The sequence below is a fragment of the Lagenorhynchus albirostris genome, chromosome 17 (genome assembly GCF_949774975.1).
Source record: "Lagenorhynchus albirostris chromosome 17, mLagAlb1.1, whole genome shotgun sequence".
In the NCBI taxonomy this organism is placed as follows: domain Eukaryota; kingdom Metazoa; phylum Chordata; class Mammalia; order Artiodactyla; family Delphinidae; genus Lagenorhynchus; species Lagenorhynchus albirostris.
In genome coordinates this window covers 24,098,029-24,114,350 of record NC_083111.1, presented here as the reverse complement: position 1 = coordinate 24,114,350, position 16,322 = coordinate 24,098,029, and positions in this window count along the sequence as shown.

Below are 16,322 nucleotides of genomic sequence, written 5' to 3'. Positions count from 1 at the left end.
GGTGGGGCCATGTGACTTGTTCTTAGTAATGGAAACAAGCGTGTATTAATTCCAGATCAAGATTGTTAAGAAGTGGTTATATCTTCTTCACTCTTTTTTTTTCTTCCACTAGCTGAATACAGATAAGCACAGTGTCAGATGGTGAACCTATAAGACAGAACGAGGCTGAAATCCTAAATCACTAGTTGGAGGAAAGTTTCCCACTAATCTCTTTGGGAGTTGATGTGATTGACAAGTAAACTTCTATCATACATATTTGAAAAATTATATATTTTGAGGATTGTGTGATACAGCAACTACTCCTATCCCAAGTAATTCACTAACTATTGAAGTCCTTAATCTCAAGTTTTTCATGGCAATTAAAATTTTCTTTGAGCTTAGGAATGAACATGAAAGATATCCTAGAAGAGGTATCACTTGAACCAAATCTGGAAATATGAGAAGAATTCAATCGTGTGATAAAGGAAGGGAATGGCATTCCAGTGGAAGAGAAGAACATATGCAAAAAAGGACAGCAAGAAAAATCATGGAATATTTGGAGACTAGTAATCCATTTATTATTAATAAAGAAAGAAGAAGAGTAATGGGATATCAGTTGAAGTAGCAAGGGGGAACAAGATCATAATATGTCTTGGACCAAAACAAATTCTATGAAACTCTGGGTTCCCACAACCACAATCATTATATCACCCTTGATGACAGAAAGAGCAAGTAATTCTTTATAGAAATTTTTTTGTAGGATTCATGGCATGTATATCAAGAGAAGAAATTGATACTCTGCACATAACTAATGGAGTTAGAGTTTGGGCTAATTTCTGGATTGAACTTGAACTTGAAGGTAGTTAATGGTCTTTGCAGTAGCTTGGGATAAAACTGCTTAGTAAGAGTTCTTTGTATGGGATGGTGACAAAATAATCTAAATGAATTCTCTCTTGCAGGATATAGAAATAAAAAATACTCACAGGGAAAGCAAATCACTTAAGCAATGGCTGTATCCAGAAATATTGTTAACAATTCTCTGTGAGGTTTATGGAATAAGCCAGTTATGGAAGTATCAGGACCCAAGGCCAACTGATAACAAGAAAGTGAGACAGTAGCCAGGTTACCTTGCTTTATCTTTCTTTCTTGTGCTAATCCCACATAACCAGTGGTGATCTGGGTGTACCACTTCCATGCCACCTTAGAAACGACTGCACTCAACCTATTATGCCACACTAACGAGTTCGTATTCTATGTTGAATGTGAAATTTACTCCTACAATAAGGTAACAGCCATAATGTCAACTTCCAGGAAATACAACAATTGTATTTTTAGTCCAGGCTTATTTGACCTCTAGTAATCAATCATGGACTCTGACATGGAAAAATTTTACATTAAGTGAAAGAAAATAAATGGGTTAGAGGAAATCAACTGAAACAACTGTTTTATAACACGCAGGAAAGTAATATTTTAAAATAGTCCATCTGTTGACAGGATATTGATACTTGGAAATTTCTGTGTATAAACTTAGCAGGGTTTGGCCTTTCGTGTTGCAACTATGACCCTTACTGGCCAGAAAGTAGCCATGGAGGCAAGGGAATACTGTTTAGATACTGACGATAAATGAGATAAAAATCCAATAGAAGGATTGCACATTGCAAGAAACAGAGTAGTTGATTTAGGATTGTATGTCATTTGGGCAATCGATTTCTCAACCTGTTTTTCACAAGATGTTATTTGGTATTTTACAATTAACGTTTCTGACCAATGATGCTTGGAAAATGTTAGTTTCAATAGATTTGAGCAAGTTGCTTAACTGAAGGATTTTTCAGAGCCTGTAATACGCTAAGCAGCATTTTTAATGTCTAAGAAAGGATTTCAAGCATACAACCTATTTCTCTAACTTATTTGACCTTACAACATTTTTTGGTAAAACATCTTAAACAATGCTCAGAATTACTAGTTTAACTAGTTCCATGCACTGTCATTGTGGCCAAAGAATTAATTTTTAATTCAGTCTTTCAAAATTTGTATAAGAGAATTTAGGTAAAGTAATTGTTTAGTATTGTAATTAGCGAAAATTCTTACCCAAAAGAAATTCTGCGCCTGGACTTACCATGGAAACCTCAGTCAGAATAAACAAAAGGGCCATATTTACCAGAGGGATATGGAGTGTCCTCTCCATGGGAACGGAGTGAACACCAAGGACATGGACCCTTCAGGTCTTTTGATCATACAAGGACAGCGCTTCTCATCTCAAGTAATAAAGTACCTTACACAAATAAAATTCATTATTTTATGGTACAGCTACTTAAAATGCAATATTTTCACTGCTTTTATAGTCAAATGACTAAGCCTATCTTGGTGAGAACAATAGTAGTATTCTTTTTTACTTAGAATACCAAAAGATTATCTTTTCATTAAATATGGTCATCTTCCTTAAAAAATTCATTGAAAGATATGTATAGGTCTGGTTGACTTGCAATACAAAGAAAAGTTAAATGGAACAGTTATTCCATCTGTCTGAATTAAAATGAAATCTGCAAATTCTGTAAAATGAGAGCATTAAAATTTGTTTCCTGTCATTGTGCCAACAACTAACAGGCTACTTCTGTTTTTAACATTAAATCTCCACAGAGGAAGCTTACTGAGCTGAGATTTTTGTTATAATATTGAACACAGTCTAAGGAATACTTTGGTTTATTGTTTTTTTCAAAATTCCAAGGCAGATACATGAATCTATCCTAAGAACAGTAGAACTACACAGAAGACCTAGGATGCCTGGGAGTCAGAAGACATGCGTCCAATGTGTAGTTCTGCTAACATCTTTCGACAATGAGCAAACTACTGCAGGTATCATTTCCCCAACACAAAATGAAAAGGTTAGAATTGATCAACCTAGATTTAAAAAGCCATGACTTGAAAATAATCTTCTAATGTATCAGCCCCTTCAGCTGAAACTCAAATAAGTAGAATGATAGTGGATTCCAGTGTCTCATGAGTATCACTATTGCAAAGTAATGCAAAGATTTCCAAAGGCTATTTCAATGTGCTCTTGTGAAGCCCATTCCTAAAAGGAGGTGCCTATTGATTTCATACAGTGAGTCTAAGGAAACTCTGGAGGTCAAGTAAGGAAGGGGGTCTGGAAGGAACAAGTTCTGCAGAGTTCAAAGCTACACAGGTTTGCCCCTTTGACAAACCATTTATACACCACAAGATTTCCATTTCATTTTTCCTTGATTTTGTGACTTTTCCTGAACCTTCTAATCTGAATTTGAATCACATGTAAATTGGAACTAATATGTGAGCCCAAATCATATAAGATTGCATATGGAAAGTCATATATTCAGGGGCTCATTTTAAGAGAAAGTTTATTTTTACATCTTTGAGGCATTTGTGTGAATACTTATGACACCTAGTGGTCAAAAACTGGGAAATGAGATATTTAAGGAAGAGGAAGTGGGAATGGCCTGAAAGAGGAAAATCTATAGGTAAAGGAAGAACAGCTTTTTAGCAAAACACTTGTCCATAAAGGTGTCTGATTCTGGAATCCTTTATATAAGAAGAATCAACTTAAAGGAAACAGAAAATGCAAAGGGTCACATGATCCTTAAAAATAAAAAGAGTCTAAAGAATCTGGAACTCTGCCATCTTCAGAGAATGAAGAAGAATTTCATCCACTTGTATTCTTCCAATCTAGCAGTTTGAAAAACAATCATTCAAGAACTTCTGCGATACATGGATGCACACTGGTCTTTAGGACAGTGAACTGACAGGTCAGCATCTTTTCATTTTGTATCAGAACATCTTTTTATTTCCCATGTGTTGATGCAGTCTTTAAAAAATGTTTCCAATAAAAGAAAACTCTAAATTATTCATGATGTCTACTTTGCAAAATCTTCAAAGAGAAGAGATGTAAAATACGGAATTCCTATTCAATAAAAACAGTAGCTTACCTTCTCTCTTAAAAAAGTGAGAATCAGAAAGATAATGATAATCAGAAGAGAGGAGATGCACAGAGTTTGAATGAGTTTGAAAAAATAATTCACTGGGGTGGGGGGCAGGCAGGAATGAGCACAAGGGGTTACAGGGAAAGCGTCATTAATAATATTTCTAGAAATTGTTACAAGTGATCACTCCTCGTGGTTCCTCTCTCAACTTTTTAGCATTTCCAAATGAGATCCACCCTAGGAACTTTATCATAGAAGGCCTATCAGCTCTACTATCCCCTTTCCTTCATATATTGAATATATTCCATACTTTAAAACAAACCATAACCAATTGCTTAGACTTCTCCTATCTGAAGTGTAGTCCAAAATATTAGTTGCCCTTATAAAAATTATTTTACAGGCTGTAGGGATACTGTTGAATGATGTCATGTAAGTCCCCCCTTTTGAAAGCAAAGCCCTAAACATTCTGGTATATATGCCTTGCCTAAGAAGGATGATCCCATTAATATATCAATCTAGTTATTAATTTCCATGTTTAATTTAGTTTGAAATTTCTCAAGAATTATTTGTTAATTTGGATTACCTATACTACTGCTTCCCTTCTATTATTATAAATAGCCAAGAACTGGGAGTCTCTGGAGTTCTTTCCAGACACTGAGAATTGTCTGAGAATTGAATTGGTTCAGTAGATAAATATTTCCTATAATTTTGAAGCCAAAAGAGTTTAAATTGGAGTTATCTGCTTAGTATAGAGAAGGAAAGAAAGGAAGAAATAGAGAGAGAGGAAGGAAAGAAGGAAGGAAGGAAGGAACGAACGAAGGAAGAAAATAACTTCTTAGAATCCAAATGCCTAGTAAACATGTTTTCATAAACTGAGGGAAACCAAAACACTCTTTATGCATTGAAGTTTCTCTTGAGATCTTTCTTAGAGCCCTGTCTGGAAGTCAAGTGAATGGGACCTTGCAGAGGCTCTACCATTAAGCCTCTGTGTATCCTTGGACAAGTCACACAAACATTCTGTACCTTCCTCTCTTCATCTTACAATATGGAGATATTTTGCTAGATGATATCTAACTAAGGTCCCTTCCGCTTCAGAATTGATTTTTTAAATAGTTTATTGTATTTACTTTTTCTTATCTTATTTTCTCTGCTGATTAGGCCCCTCAAGTTTCCAGTTCAATACCCTTTGAGATTGGAACCAAGAAGAGGAAAACAGAGCTAATATCTGTTTTATCACTGTTATGAGAAATGAGAAAATAGAAAAATATACTGGAAGATTATCTTGGGAAAGAAAGAATTACTGTTTTAAAGCAAAATAAATAAATCATGAACATAATTTAGGCAGTGACATATAATGTTATTTTTTTGTGTTAAGTTCAATAATTACGACATTTTAAAATACTATTGGTTTGAAAGTTAGGAATTGGTAATTAGTGTTTTGAAGGTAGGAAGGGAGTAGGCTTAAAAAATTTAACGGTTCAAAAAGCTAGAAATTGCTTTTAACAATTCTACATATTTCCAGAGAGATTCAAATATGTGATATGGGGTTGTATTCTCCTAAGTTTCCTTCCAGCCCTGAAAATCTGAGAGTCTATGTTTGTTTCTCCTGGATTTTTCTACCAAATGGCCTTTCCAAATACCTCCGGGCTTAGAGTTATTTAATTTCATGACTCCTATTTGCTGAAGGAAACCAGAATGTCATCCCAAAGTATGCCTCTTTGACATAAAAATTATTTTGAGCTGAAGGCAATTAAGAAGCAGTAAATGCAGATAAAGTTACCTTCTTTTCTGCCTAAACACAGGAAATAAATTCTCCTTTCACTGGAGACAGACTCTTAGCCCAAAGAAGGCACCAGAAGAATCTGCAAAACAAGTTTGTTAAACTAACTCTTATCTTCCAAGTTACTTCTTCACCGTTTACCACCCTTGGCCCAAACCCCTTTTTGTTTTTGTTTGTTTTTTTTAACCAGTGAATTGTACACTTTATTTTTTATTTATTTTTAAATTTTTATTTATTTATTTTGGCTGCATTGGGTCTTCGTTGCTGTGCCGGCTTTCTCTAGTCGCAGCGAGCAGGGTCTACTCTTCATTGTGGTGCGTGGCTTTCTTATTGCAGTGGCTTCTCTTGTTGCAGAGCACAGCCTCTAGCCGTGCAGGCTTCAGTAGTTGCGGTGCCTGTGCTCACTAGTTGCGGTGCAGGCTCTGGGACGCATGGGCTTCAGTAGTTGTGGCTTGCAGGCTCAGTAGTTGTGGCACACGGGCTTAGTTGCTCCACTTTATGTGGAATCTTCCCGGACCAGGGATCGAACCTCTGTCCCCCGCATTGGCAGATGGATTCTTAACCACTGTGTCAGCAGGGAAATACCCCAAACCCCTTTTTCTTGTCAATTCTTTGCAAATTTATTGTTTCTTTGTCTAAAAGATACAAATGCTTCCTGCTCCAATCACTTCTTCCAGCCTTCATTCTCCTGTGCAAGCTCCATGTACATGTAAAAATTCAATACAATTTGTATGCTTTTCTCCTGTTCATCTGTCTTTGTCAGTTTAATTTTCAGACCCAGCCAAGGACCCTAAGAAGGACGAGAAAAACTTTTTCCTCCCCTACAATACCAACCCACGAGAACAGGAAAGTGCATCAGTGGACTGAGGAAGACAGGAAAGTGAGAAGATTTAGGAATAAAGATCATTTTCACTGTTTTTACCATCTTTTACCTGGTGAGGAAATGATGAAGTGTAGGTAGCCTAGAAAGAGTAAGAAATAAGAAGCAGGATTGTAGGCACACAGTACTACCAGGCAACGCCTGGAAAAATATCAGTGTCTTATTTGTTTGTTTTTAGAAGAAACTGTATTTTTTGCACTCTAGCCCCTCCCCAAAGGAATGAGTTTGTTCAAGAAACTCATTCACGTGGTGTCAAGTACTATTTGTAAGCGGGTGATGCGGCTTGTATATTTATAGTAGCACTTCTAAGGAAGTGCTGAAGAAAATCCTGTGGCTGAGGAGAGTGTTAGATTGTTTCAGTTCCTGTGATATTTATTTAATATAAACTAAAGTGTGAGAGCACACATACCAGGCACACAACTCAGAGAATACTTGCACCCTGTCCCAGTGGACATTTGTTGTCAGATAAAAAGCCAGGGCTTTCCTGGTGGCGCAGTGGTTGAGAACCCACCTGCTGATGCAGGGGACATGGGCTCGTGCCCCGGTTTGGGAGGATCCCACATGCCGCCGAGCGGCTGGGCCCGTGAGCCATGGCCGCTGAGCCTGCGTGTCCGGAGCCTGTGCTCCACAACAGGAGAGGCCACAACGGTGAGAGGCCCGCGTACCGCAAAAGAAAAAAAGCCAAAGCTATAGGGCCTACTCGGCTAGTATTCCTTTTCCAAGTAATAAATTTATCATAGAACTAGATTTTTTAAACCTACCAGAAGAGTTTTGAAAGGCAGCGAAAAGATTAATTGTGGAAAGGGAAAAACCCAGGATACAGAGGAATTAAAGAACCTGTATTTTCCCTTTTAAACTAAATTCTTATTACATTAGCCTGCTTTAGCTGAGGCTTATCTCAGGGTCTAGTTCAATACGCTTGACTAGCAGAGAATTACGGAGTTTAAAGAAATCTACACCATGTATATTACTTATGTTTTATACTGTACTATATGAATTCTGTTCAAAATGATTCTGTGTTTGTTTAGAGAGCATCTTTGTTTCCATGTCAGTCTATTATTCTATAAATCTACTGAGGGGCAGGGGACATTTCTAACCCCACAGTTGCCTCAAAAAATATCAGTCTATAACAAGAATTTCATGCATGCCACCTCGTCATTCCATTTTCTCCATCATTTTAGCAGCCAGCAAGAACTTCCCTATTCGATGATCTACGTGCCCTTGTCAATCTTCTGTAACCCCCAAACCCAGCATATATCTCAACTCTGAGCAAATTGGGCTCTATGTCTTCCTTCCCTGTAATGAATCTTCCCTTCTGTTACATATTAACATAACAAACTTCCAGGAACCTACCTCTCATCTGTTCTTCCTTCTCTAAGGCTGCCTTTCTAGAAAGAATGCTACTGACTTATAGGCCTTTCTGCTTATCCCAGAAACAGTCTTTTTAAAATACATTCTTGCCTTTGTGCATTCACTCCACTGTCAAGTAATTCCTTTTAGAAAATGCACTGACTCCCAGGTGACATTAAGTACAATGCCATGAATTCTCACTCCTACGGCAAATGATAACCATATTTGTATCGGTAAATGGTTATTAGTTTTCTTGGGGAGTTATTATAAAGGATTACATGCAAAATGTATTCATATCCACTCAAAAAAATTCCAGCATACTTATTGGAGGGCAGAATAATTTTAAATGTCAGAGAACATAGATAGCATCCATTGAACTTCCTCTACCTTATTATCAAGTAAACTACATCTCTCCTCAATTCTATTAGGAGCATTTATCATTTCAATCTGTTGATCTGCATTTTGGTACTTAGACTCTGGTGTCTCTTTAAATTAAATAAAGCAAGATAGCCCGGACTTTGGTTATCTATAAAAGCAAAAGACTGGAAACAATCCACGTGGCTAATAAGCCTTTTTAAAGAACTGTGTAATTATTAAAAAGAACAAGGCAATTCCAGAGGGGCTGATAAGGTCTTTCTCCAAGATTGGCTGTTAAACTAATAAAGAAAAGTACAGAGATGCATATATAATTGTACCTGCATTTACAGAGAATATTGCTAGAAAGATAAATAAGAAACAGGCTACCATGATAGCCTCTAAATGGGAGACCTGAGTGGCTGGACACAGGGGTGTAGGGAGACATCGTTTACTCTGTTGAAACAGAGTCCCCCTAAAACCAAGTTCCCCTGCTGAGTTTATGATTACTCTCTCTATCCAAACCTTTATTCCCTTTCTTGTCCCTTCTGACCTCAATCCTGTGCTAATTGAACACTAATCAACCAGAGCCAGATGACTAAAATTGCTGTTGTTGATAACATGTTACTGTACTAAAATTGCTATTATAGAAATCATTATTAACATACAAACCAGGTTGTTTCTCCAGAGCAAGATGAGCTAACAGACCCCTAGCCATGGACCACCTGGCCAGAGAATCGTAAACCAGAGACGTCCTGACTTCCAAACCTCCAATTAAGAAATGTCACAAAACGATGATTAACCCCAGCTTCTTTGTTCTTCCCCTTTAAAACACTCCCAACTCAATGATCAAGTTGGAGTGGATCTGAGGCTTGTCTCCCACTCCCTTGCTTGGTGCCCTGCAATGAACACTTACTTTGCTACAAACCCACTGTCAAAGTTTGGCTCTCTGCCCAAAAGCCCTTGCTTGGTTACAATATTACCTTTTGAATTTTGTAATATATGCATTGAATTTATTTACAGATTTTAAATGATTTATTAATTAAAAAACTCCTAGGTACCGGAATTAGACTTTGGCTAGTGTTCTGATACAGTTGCCAAATAAAATATAGGACACCCAGTTAAATTTGAAATTCAGATAAACAATGTTTAAAATTAAAGACAAGTATGTCCCAAATATTGCATGGGACATACTCATACTAAAAAAATTGCTGTTTATTAGAAATTCAAATCTAACTGGGTATCTTGTATTTTTATCTGCTCAGTATGGCAACCCTAGGTCCTGATCCCACCATTTATTTTGTTTGTGACCCTGGAGAGTGAGTTAGGTCAGATTCCTCGAAGCAGAAGAAAGGAGAGGATGAGACCTCAGCTCATCCTGGTTCCGTGGGGGTAGTCAGAGGGCAAGTTCAGCTTCAGAGCAAGGGCTTTTGTTCCCCACAACTGCACCGGCATCCCTGTGGGGAAAGGAGGGCATCTCCAGCCCTCCTCACTTGAAAGTAAAATGTCTCCAGTAGGGCTTCCCTGGTGGCACAGTGGTTGAGAGTCCGCCTGCCGATGCAGGGGACACGGGTTCGCGCCCCGGTCTGGGAAGATCCCACATGCCGCAGAGCAGCTGCGCCTGTGAGCCATGGCCGCTGAGCCTGCACGTCCGGAGCCTGTTGCTCCACAACGGGAGAGGCCACAGCGGGGAGAGGCCCGCGTACTACAAAAAAAAAAAAAAATGTCTCCAGTAGTCCGAAGAGGACAGTCTGCCCGTGAAGAGCCACAGCTGTGGCTGCTGGAAGTACACCAAAGCTGGGGGAGAAAGAAGGAACTATAGAAGCAGATCCAAAGGAAAAAGAAGAAGTAGGTGACTGGAAGTGATGATGATCAGGGCCACTCCTATTCCTGCCTCTGTTTCTGGGACCTGTATACTCCTCCTGTTGGGTACCCAGTGGTATGTAATGGCTGTTACTCTGTGGTACACAACACACCCTGAAGGACCACACCTCATCTTTGCTTTGCCTTCAAAGGACTGTTCCATGCTCTGTCAGGCTAGCATCTTCCAAGTGAGGTGCTTCATGGTAGGACGAGTGGATCCCATGTCATGTACACTTTGTCACACCTTATTTACTATAAAGTGGGTCCCTTAATCCAAGGCAATGCTGTTTCAGCAGATCAGACACTCGGTGGGCCCTGAGATAGTGGTGTTAGCTGATACACTATAGCGAGAACAGAAACCCTATATCTGGAATGTGTGTGTGTGTCAGATCGGGATGGACTGAGCCACAGATCCTGCTGAGGAAGAGCTAGGAACTCCTTGCTGCGTACACGTACTGAAACATTGCAGAGAGGTCCACCTATTACTGCCTATCAAAGTGCCCCAAATCATGGTTCAAGCAACAATCACTAACAACAATCATTATCTCTCATGGTTTCCATGGGTCGGGAATTCCCCAGGGCTCAGCAGGGCTGTTCCGAGTTCTCCAGAAGCAGAAGCAGAAGCAGACCCTGAAGCAAGACTTTTTGAGCAAGCAACTTGCTAAAGGAAGTCGGGAGAGATCTGGAAGGCAAGGAAGAAGGGGAAGCAGGAAGAGGAGGAAACCAAGGCAGGGTGTGGTCTCGTCAGTTCTGCAGAAGGCTGGCTCCACCTGGTCCACTGTACACCTCTGGAGTGTCCATTACATCTCAGAGTTGTCCTAACCTGATGCGAGGGGCCTGAGCATTCTCATTCCACACCTGTCAGTCATTGGTCCTTTACTACCCTGGACAGCAGGGGGTAAACCCCCAGGCATGCCTGGCTCTACTGATGCAGATCCAGTGTCCCCTTTAGATTGCTTTTAAAACTCTTTCTTGATTTGTAAAAAGGAAATAATATTCATATCTATCTTATTTTTTAGGACTAAGTGAAATTATGCCTACAAATTTCTTAGTTTAGTATCTGGTACTATGCAAGAACAGAATTGAAACTTATTATTTGGAGCAGGAATTATCCAAAAGATACAATTGCTCCCTTAATTATCAAAAGCAAATGTGAGTATCGGGAACTTCTGAATGGATTCCAAGAGTATCACATTAAAGGATTTTTAGGGGTGCCAGTTGTAGATTCTAGCCCCTCGCTACCCTCTTACAAGAACTTATTCTAGATTCTCTGAGTTAGCCTACACACCAAGAGGCTTTGTGCTGGCTTATGGGGTTTCTTGTTGTTTCTCTTAAGTTGTTGTTAGTAATATTTTACTATATTGGTATAAAATTAACATTCAAACTTATTTAGCTATATTTAAGAAAGTAGGCTTTCTATTTTAAAATACATAAATATTGTCATGTTGAATACATTTCTAGACATTCAAAACACTACCTGATGTATAGAAAATCCTTCAAAAAAGAAAGTGTTCAATAAATGAATTACTGAATGTTAGTCATAATAATTGGGGAAAGTGGGGGAAATTACAGATCTATAATCTCTAATCCACAAATCCAAAAGGCTCTGAAAAATGATTTTTTTCATAATTTAGCTGGTGGCAAAACCTAATTGGACCTGAACTCATTTGGCAGCAAAGCCTGAAGCAAACCGACAGAAGGCCATGTCAAAAAAATATATAGTCTTTATTTATCCCATTTTATGTTAATATTTAAATGTTCCACTGCAGATATATTAATGTGTTTGATTACAGGGTACTGTCCCCAGGTGTCTATGGGAGACATATAATACATGGGTAAATATATGGATATCATATACACACTATATTAACTTTCTAAGATGCAAATCAAATTCTGAATTCAGAGATATATCTGGCCCAAGGGACTGGGATATGAGTGTCTACATTTTGCTATGAATTTACCTCGTGCCACTTGCACTCGCTATTCCTTCTGCTAGAAATACTCTTTCCATTCCTTTCCTGCCTGGATCCTTTTCTTCCTTCGGGTTTTGACTTAAATTTCTCCTCCCCAGAGACACGTTATTGGTTCATGCTGTTATTCTCCATCAAGCACCCTGTTTAGTCTTTCACAGCAATTTTGTCAATCTATAATTATTACCTTAGTGTCCTGTTTATTATCTATCTCTCCCTCCAGACTCTAAACTTCATGAAGTCAGGGACTTTTCACCTTTATTCAATTTTGTATGTCCAGCTCTTAGCACAATGCCTGGCACATTGTAGGGGCTCAATGTACATTTGCTGAATTGAATGAATGAATCAGTCAAACAATTAGTCCACTCAGACATGCTAACATTGGAATGGGACTCAAAGACCTCATCTGCTAATTAAGCAAAGCTAATACAATGAAGAAGAACTGACTTGTATGTGAATTTGTTCTTGGTACAAAGAAAATATTTCTCTTAGGTCCAAAAAGAATGACTGCAGGTATACAAATCTATGTATAGTGAAATAAGAGACATGATAGAGAAGATGTGATTCTCTACTTGTCAAATACTCTGATGACACTTTAATAAAATTACCTCCTGGACATAACTGCCTTCATTAACATTGTGTTGCCTCTTTCTAATCTGGTGCCTTATTTCTTATTTTAATATGTGTATTTGTGCCCGTGATACGTGGACTTGAAACAACACCATTTTCCCATCAACTGCCCAAACAAACAGAATTGACAGATTTAAACTTTCTGGGATCCTAGAATTACCACCTATTTCCAGAGTAAAGAATTTAAGTTCTCATCAGAACTCATCATTAATCACTTCAACATGAAATCAGAAGGTTTTGAGATTATCTCATCTGTGTCATGATTTCTCCAAGGTTTCTGGGTGTGGTACACACCTTGTAGGAGGATGCGTCGTATAGGTCAAGCTCCAGAACTAGCCATTTTCCAAAAGTCTGCTTGTTCCAGAAAGAGTGGCATTTTTTTTCTTCCTGTGCTTCTGCCCTGTGCAGCCAAGAGAGGAAGCTAAGTTTAGTGGTTAGTGCAATAGCCTGAGTTAGCAACCTTCATTTCTATATTTGGTTATGTGATTTGCTGAAAACCTTTTTCAAACCAACTCTGTCTAAATTATGAAAAAAGTCTTTATTCTCTTATATGTAACTTTTCTGAACTTCTGTGTAAACACTATTTTCACTGCTACTGTTCTGAAACCCTGAAACATATTCCTGGGATTTTTTTCTCATGTATTTCTGTTAGTAATGGTCTGGTTGGAGAATTCAATAAACCAACAAAATAACCAAGCAAAAAACAAACTAAACTGAATACTAGGGTCTCGGTGGCATGCCCCATAATTTTCACACAACCTAGAGCCATCCACTCAGATGAGAATGAGAATGGAGGCCCTTGGAATTATGCCCAAGTGAACATCATAGCCTTGTGTAAAGCCCAGCAAATGAGAAAGAGCAAAACTGCCCATCATAAATAACTTTAACTTTTCAAAAAGGATGACTTTAGAACCAACAATTCCCTCGCTCTAAATCTTTAATTGTATAAAGGAAAAGATGTGCTCCTTGCTAAAACAGTTAAATTGCATCTTGGGGGCAAAATATTTTGTAGGGTAGAAGTTTCCTTAATCACGTGCTACAGCACTCTACCACTTTGTGAGGTTAGCTTTGTTTGCAGCCTGGCAACTACTTGGCCTGTGTTTTAAGGAAGGCTGAGTAAATGCTGTGGGGACCTATCTAAAGGGTAAATGCTATTGTAAATGTTTTTTAATGATTTTATTACTTTAATGTATATGAATGTTCATTGAACCATTGTTCATAACTGAAACTTTCAAAAACTTAAACATTTATCAATAGAAAATTGATAAAATAAAAAATTGAGTTGAAGTAAAGTTAAATACTGTGAGGTTTAAAAAATGTGAATCTATATTTGTTTGAGTTAAAAAAAAACAAGTAAGCCAACAGAATACTGTGTTTTATGATCCCAAACATTATAAAATGTTTGGGGTCTATATGCACATAAATTTATAAAGAATTATTTCAATGCCTCATAACCAAATACTAATATTGATTTTCTACGGAAGTGAGGCTTCCAGGACTATTTATTTTCTTATTTGTACTTTTCTGCAGTATCTTCTAATATACTATTTATTTATCATTAAAAGTACAGAGCAATTTGCATTAGGTTTTTGCATTTTTCTTATTACAGATATATAAGCAAATAAATAAGAAATTAAACATCACCCCAATCCCAAGAGATAACCACTGTTAACATTTTTGTATATTTTCCTACATGTATGCACATAATGTTACACAAATGGGATGTGTACATAATTTTAAAATGTTTTATTTTATATTAGACTATAGTTGATTAACAATGTTGTGTTAGTTTCAGGTGTACAGCAAAATGATTCAGTTATACATATACATATATCTATTCTTTTTCAAACTCTTTCCTGTTTAGGTTATTACAGAATATTGAGCAGAGTTCCCTGTGCTATACAGTAAGTCTGTGTTGGTTGTCTATTTTAAAAGTAGTAGTATGTATATGTCAATCCTAAACTCCCCTACATAATATTTTATAGTCAGAATTTTTTTTCACCTTAGAGCATATTATGAGGCTTCTTCCAAGCTCTTGTTAGTCTTTTTACTTTTTTAAATGCCTGTTAGTGTTTTATTGTATGGACACATCATGATTATTTAATCAGCCCTCCATTTCTAGAAAGTTATGTGCCTTCCAATTTTCTGCCGATATAAATAGCACTTTGATGAACATCCTTGTAACAAAATTTTCAACCATTAGGAACTCTTTTTCTAAGACAATGGAAGATGAAATCAGCCTGTCTACCATCAGACAAAGGTCAATTGTTCTCTTTGTTGCCAAAAGTACAGCTCAGCCTCTCAGCCACTTCTTCTGGATCCACAAATAAATACTTCAGGGCAAAACCAGCCCTATTAGCTGAACTTGTATCTCTGGATTCCCAGATCTACGCCAAGTAATTTCTCAGTATTTTATTAGCTCTTTGTCACTTTAAGGAAATTTTTATATATATATATATATATATATATATATATATATATATATATATATATATATATATATTCCAGTATTTTCAGTTGTTTTTAGTAAGAAGAATTTCCAAATATCAAGTTTTCCATTACCGAGAGTGAAACTAGGGTATTTTTTAAAGTGCTCTGGCATTTCCTACTTGAGACCCTCCATGGTTTCCCTTGACCTTCAGACAAACCCAAATCCCTAACTAGAAGTACCAGGTCCCACAGGCTCTGCTTCCTACTCAGATATCAGACTGCATCTTGTCCCTCATTGCTTCTCTGTCCATCAGCTTCTGTCACTCTGCCCCCTGTCCGCTCCACAAAGGGTTTTTGCAGTTGCCCTCCTCTGCCTGGAACACTATGCCGCCAGACGTTACTTGCCTACCTTCTGCTCCTGATTCAGGTTTGGGTTCAAACAATACCTCCCCTGAGAAGCATTCCTGGCCATTCCATATAAAGTGTCTTCAACCCTACTCACTCTTTCTCATACTACTTGGTTTCATTTTTTTTCTTGCTGCATTTATCACTCTATGCCACTTGGTTTAACTGTGTATATTCTATCTTTTCTCACCAGGATGTCAGTTCCATGAAAAGGACCCTGGCCCTGCTCTATCTCGTTCCTCATATCATGCGTCACAAGCACTTTTAAAAAGTGCTCTGTGAAAAGTATTGTTATTTCCTTTTCATACATTTTCAAAGCGTGCAGTGTGGGAGGAGGAGCCTGTGAGGAGATGGACTTGTTCCTAAGTAAATGTCCACGTATAATCTGGTGACAAGAGCCTGACAGACCAGATGTCATAAGACAAGTTATTTTCCAGTTGCTGTGGGACCAGTGATGTGTCATCCCACCCTGCCTTTCACAATATTTCAAAACATGTGTCACTCAGCTTTTTAAACCTCTTCACCATCTTCATCAGTTCTTCCTACTAACCCACATCACATGTGACCCACCAAACAGCAGTGAATTCTAAGAGGGCAACAAGAAAAAAGAAGAACAGTGAGTATAGGGAACCCAGGGGAAATCTATAATTATTCTCATAAACTAAAAAGTGAATTTTACTTTGCTAATAGGTTCATCTGTACCATTTTAATAGAGACACAGATGTAGAGAA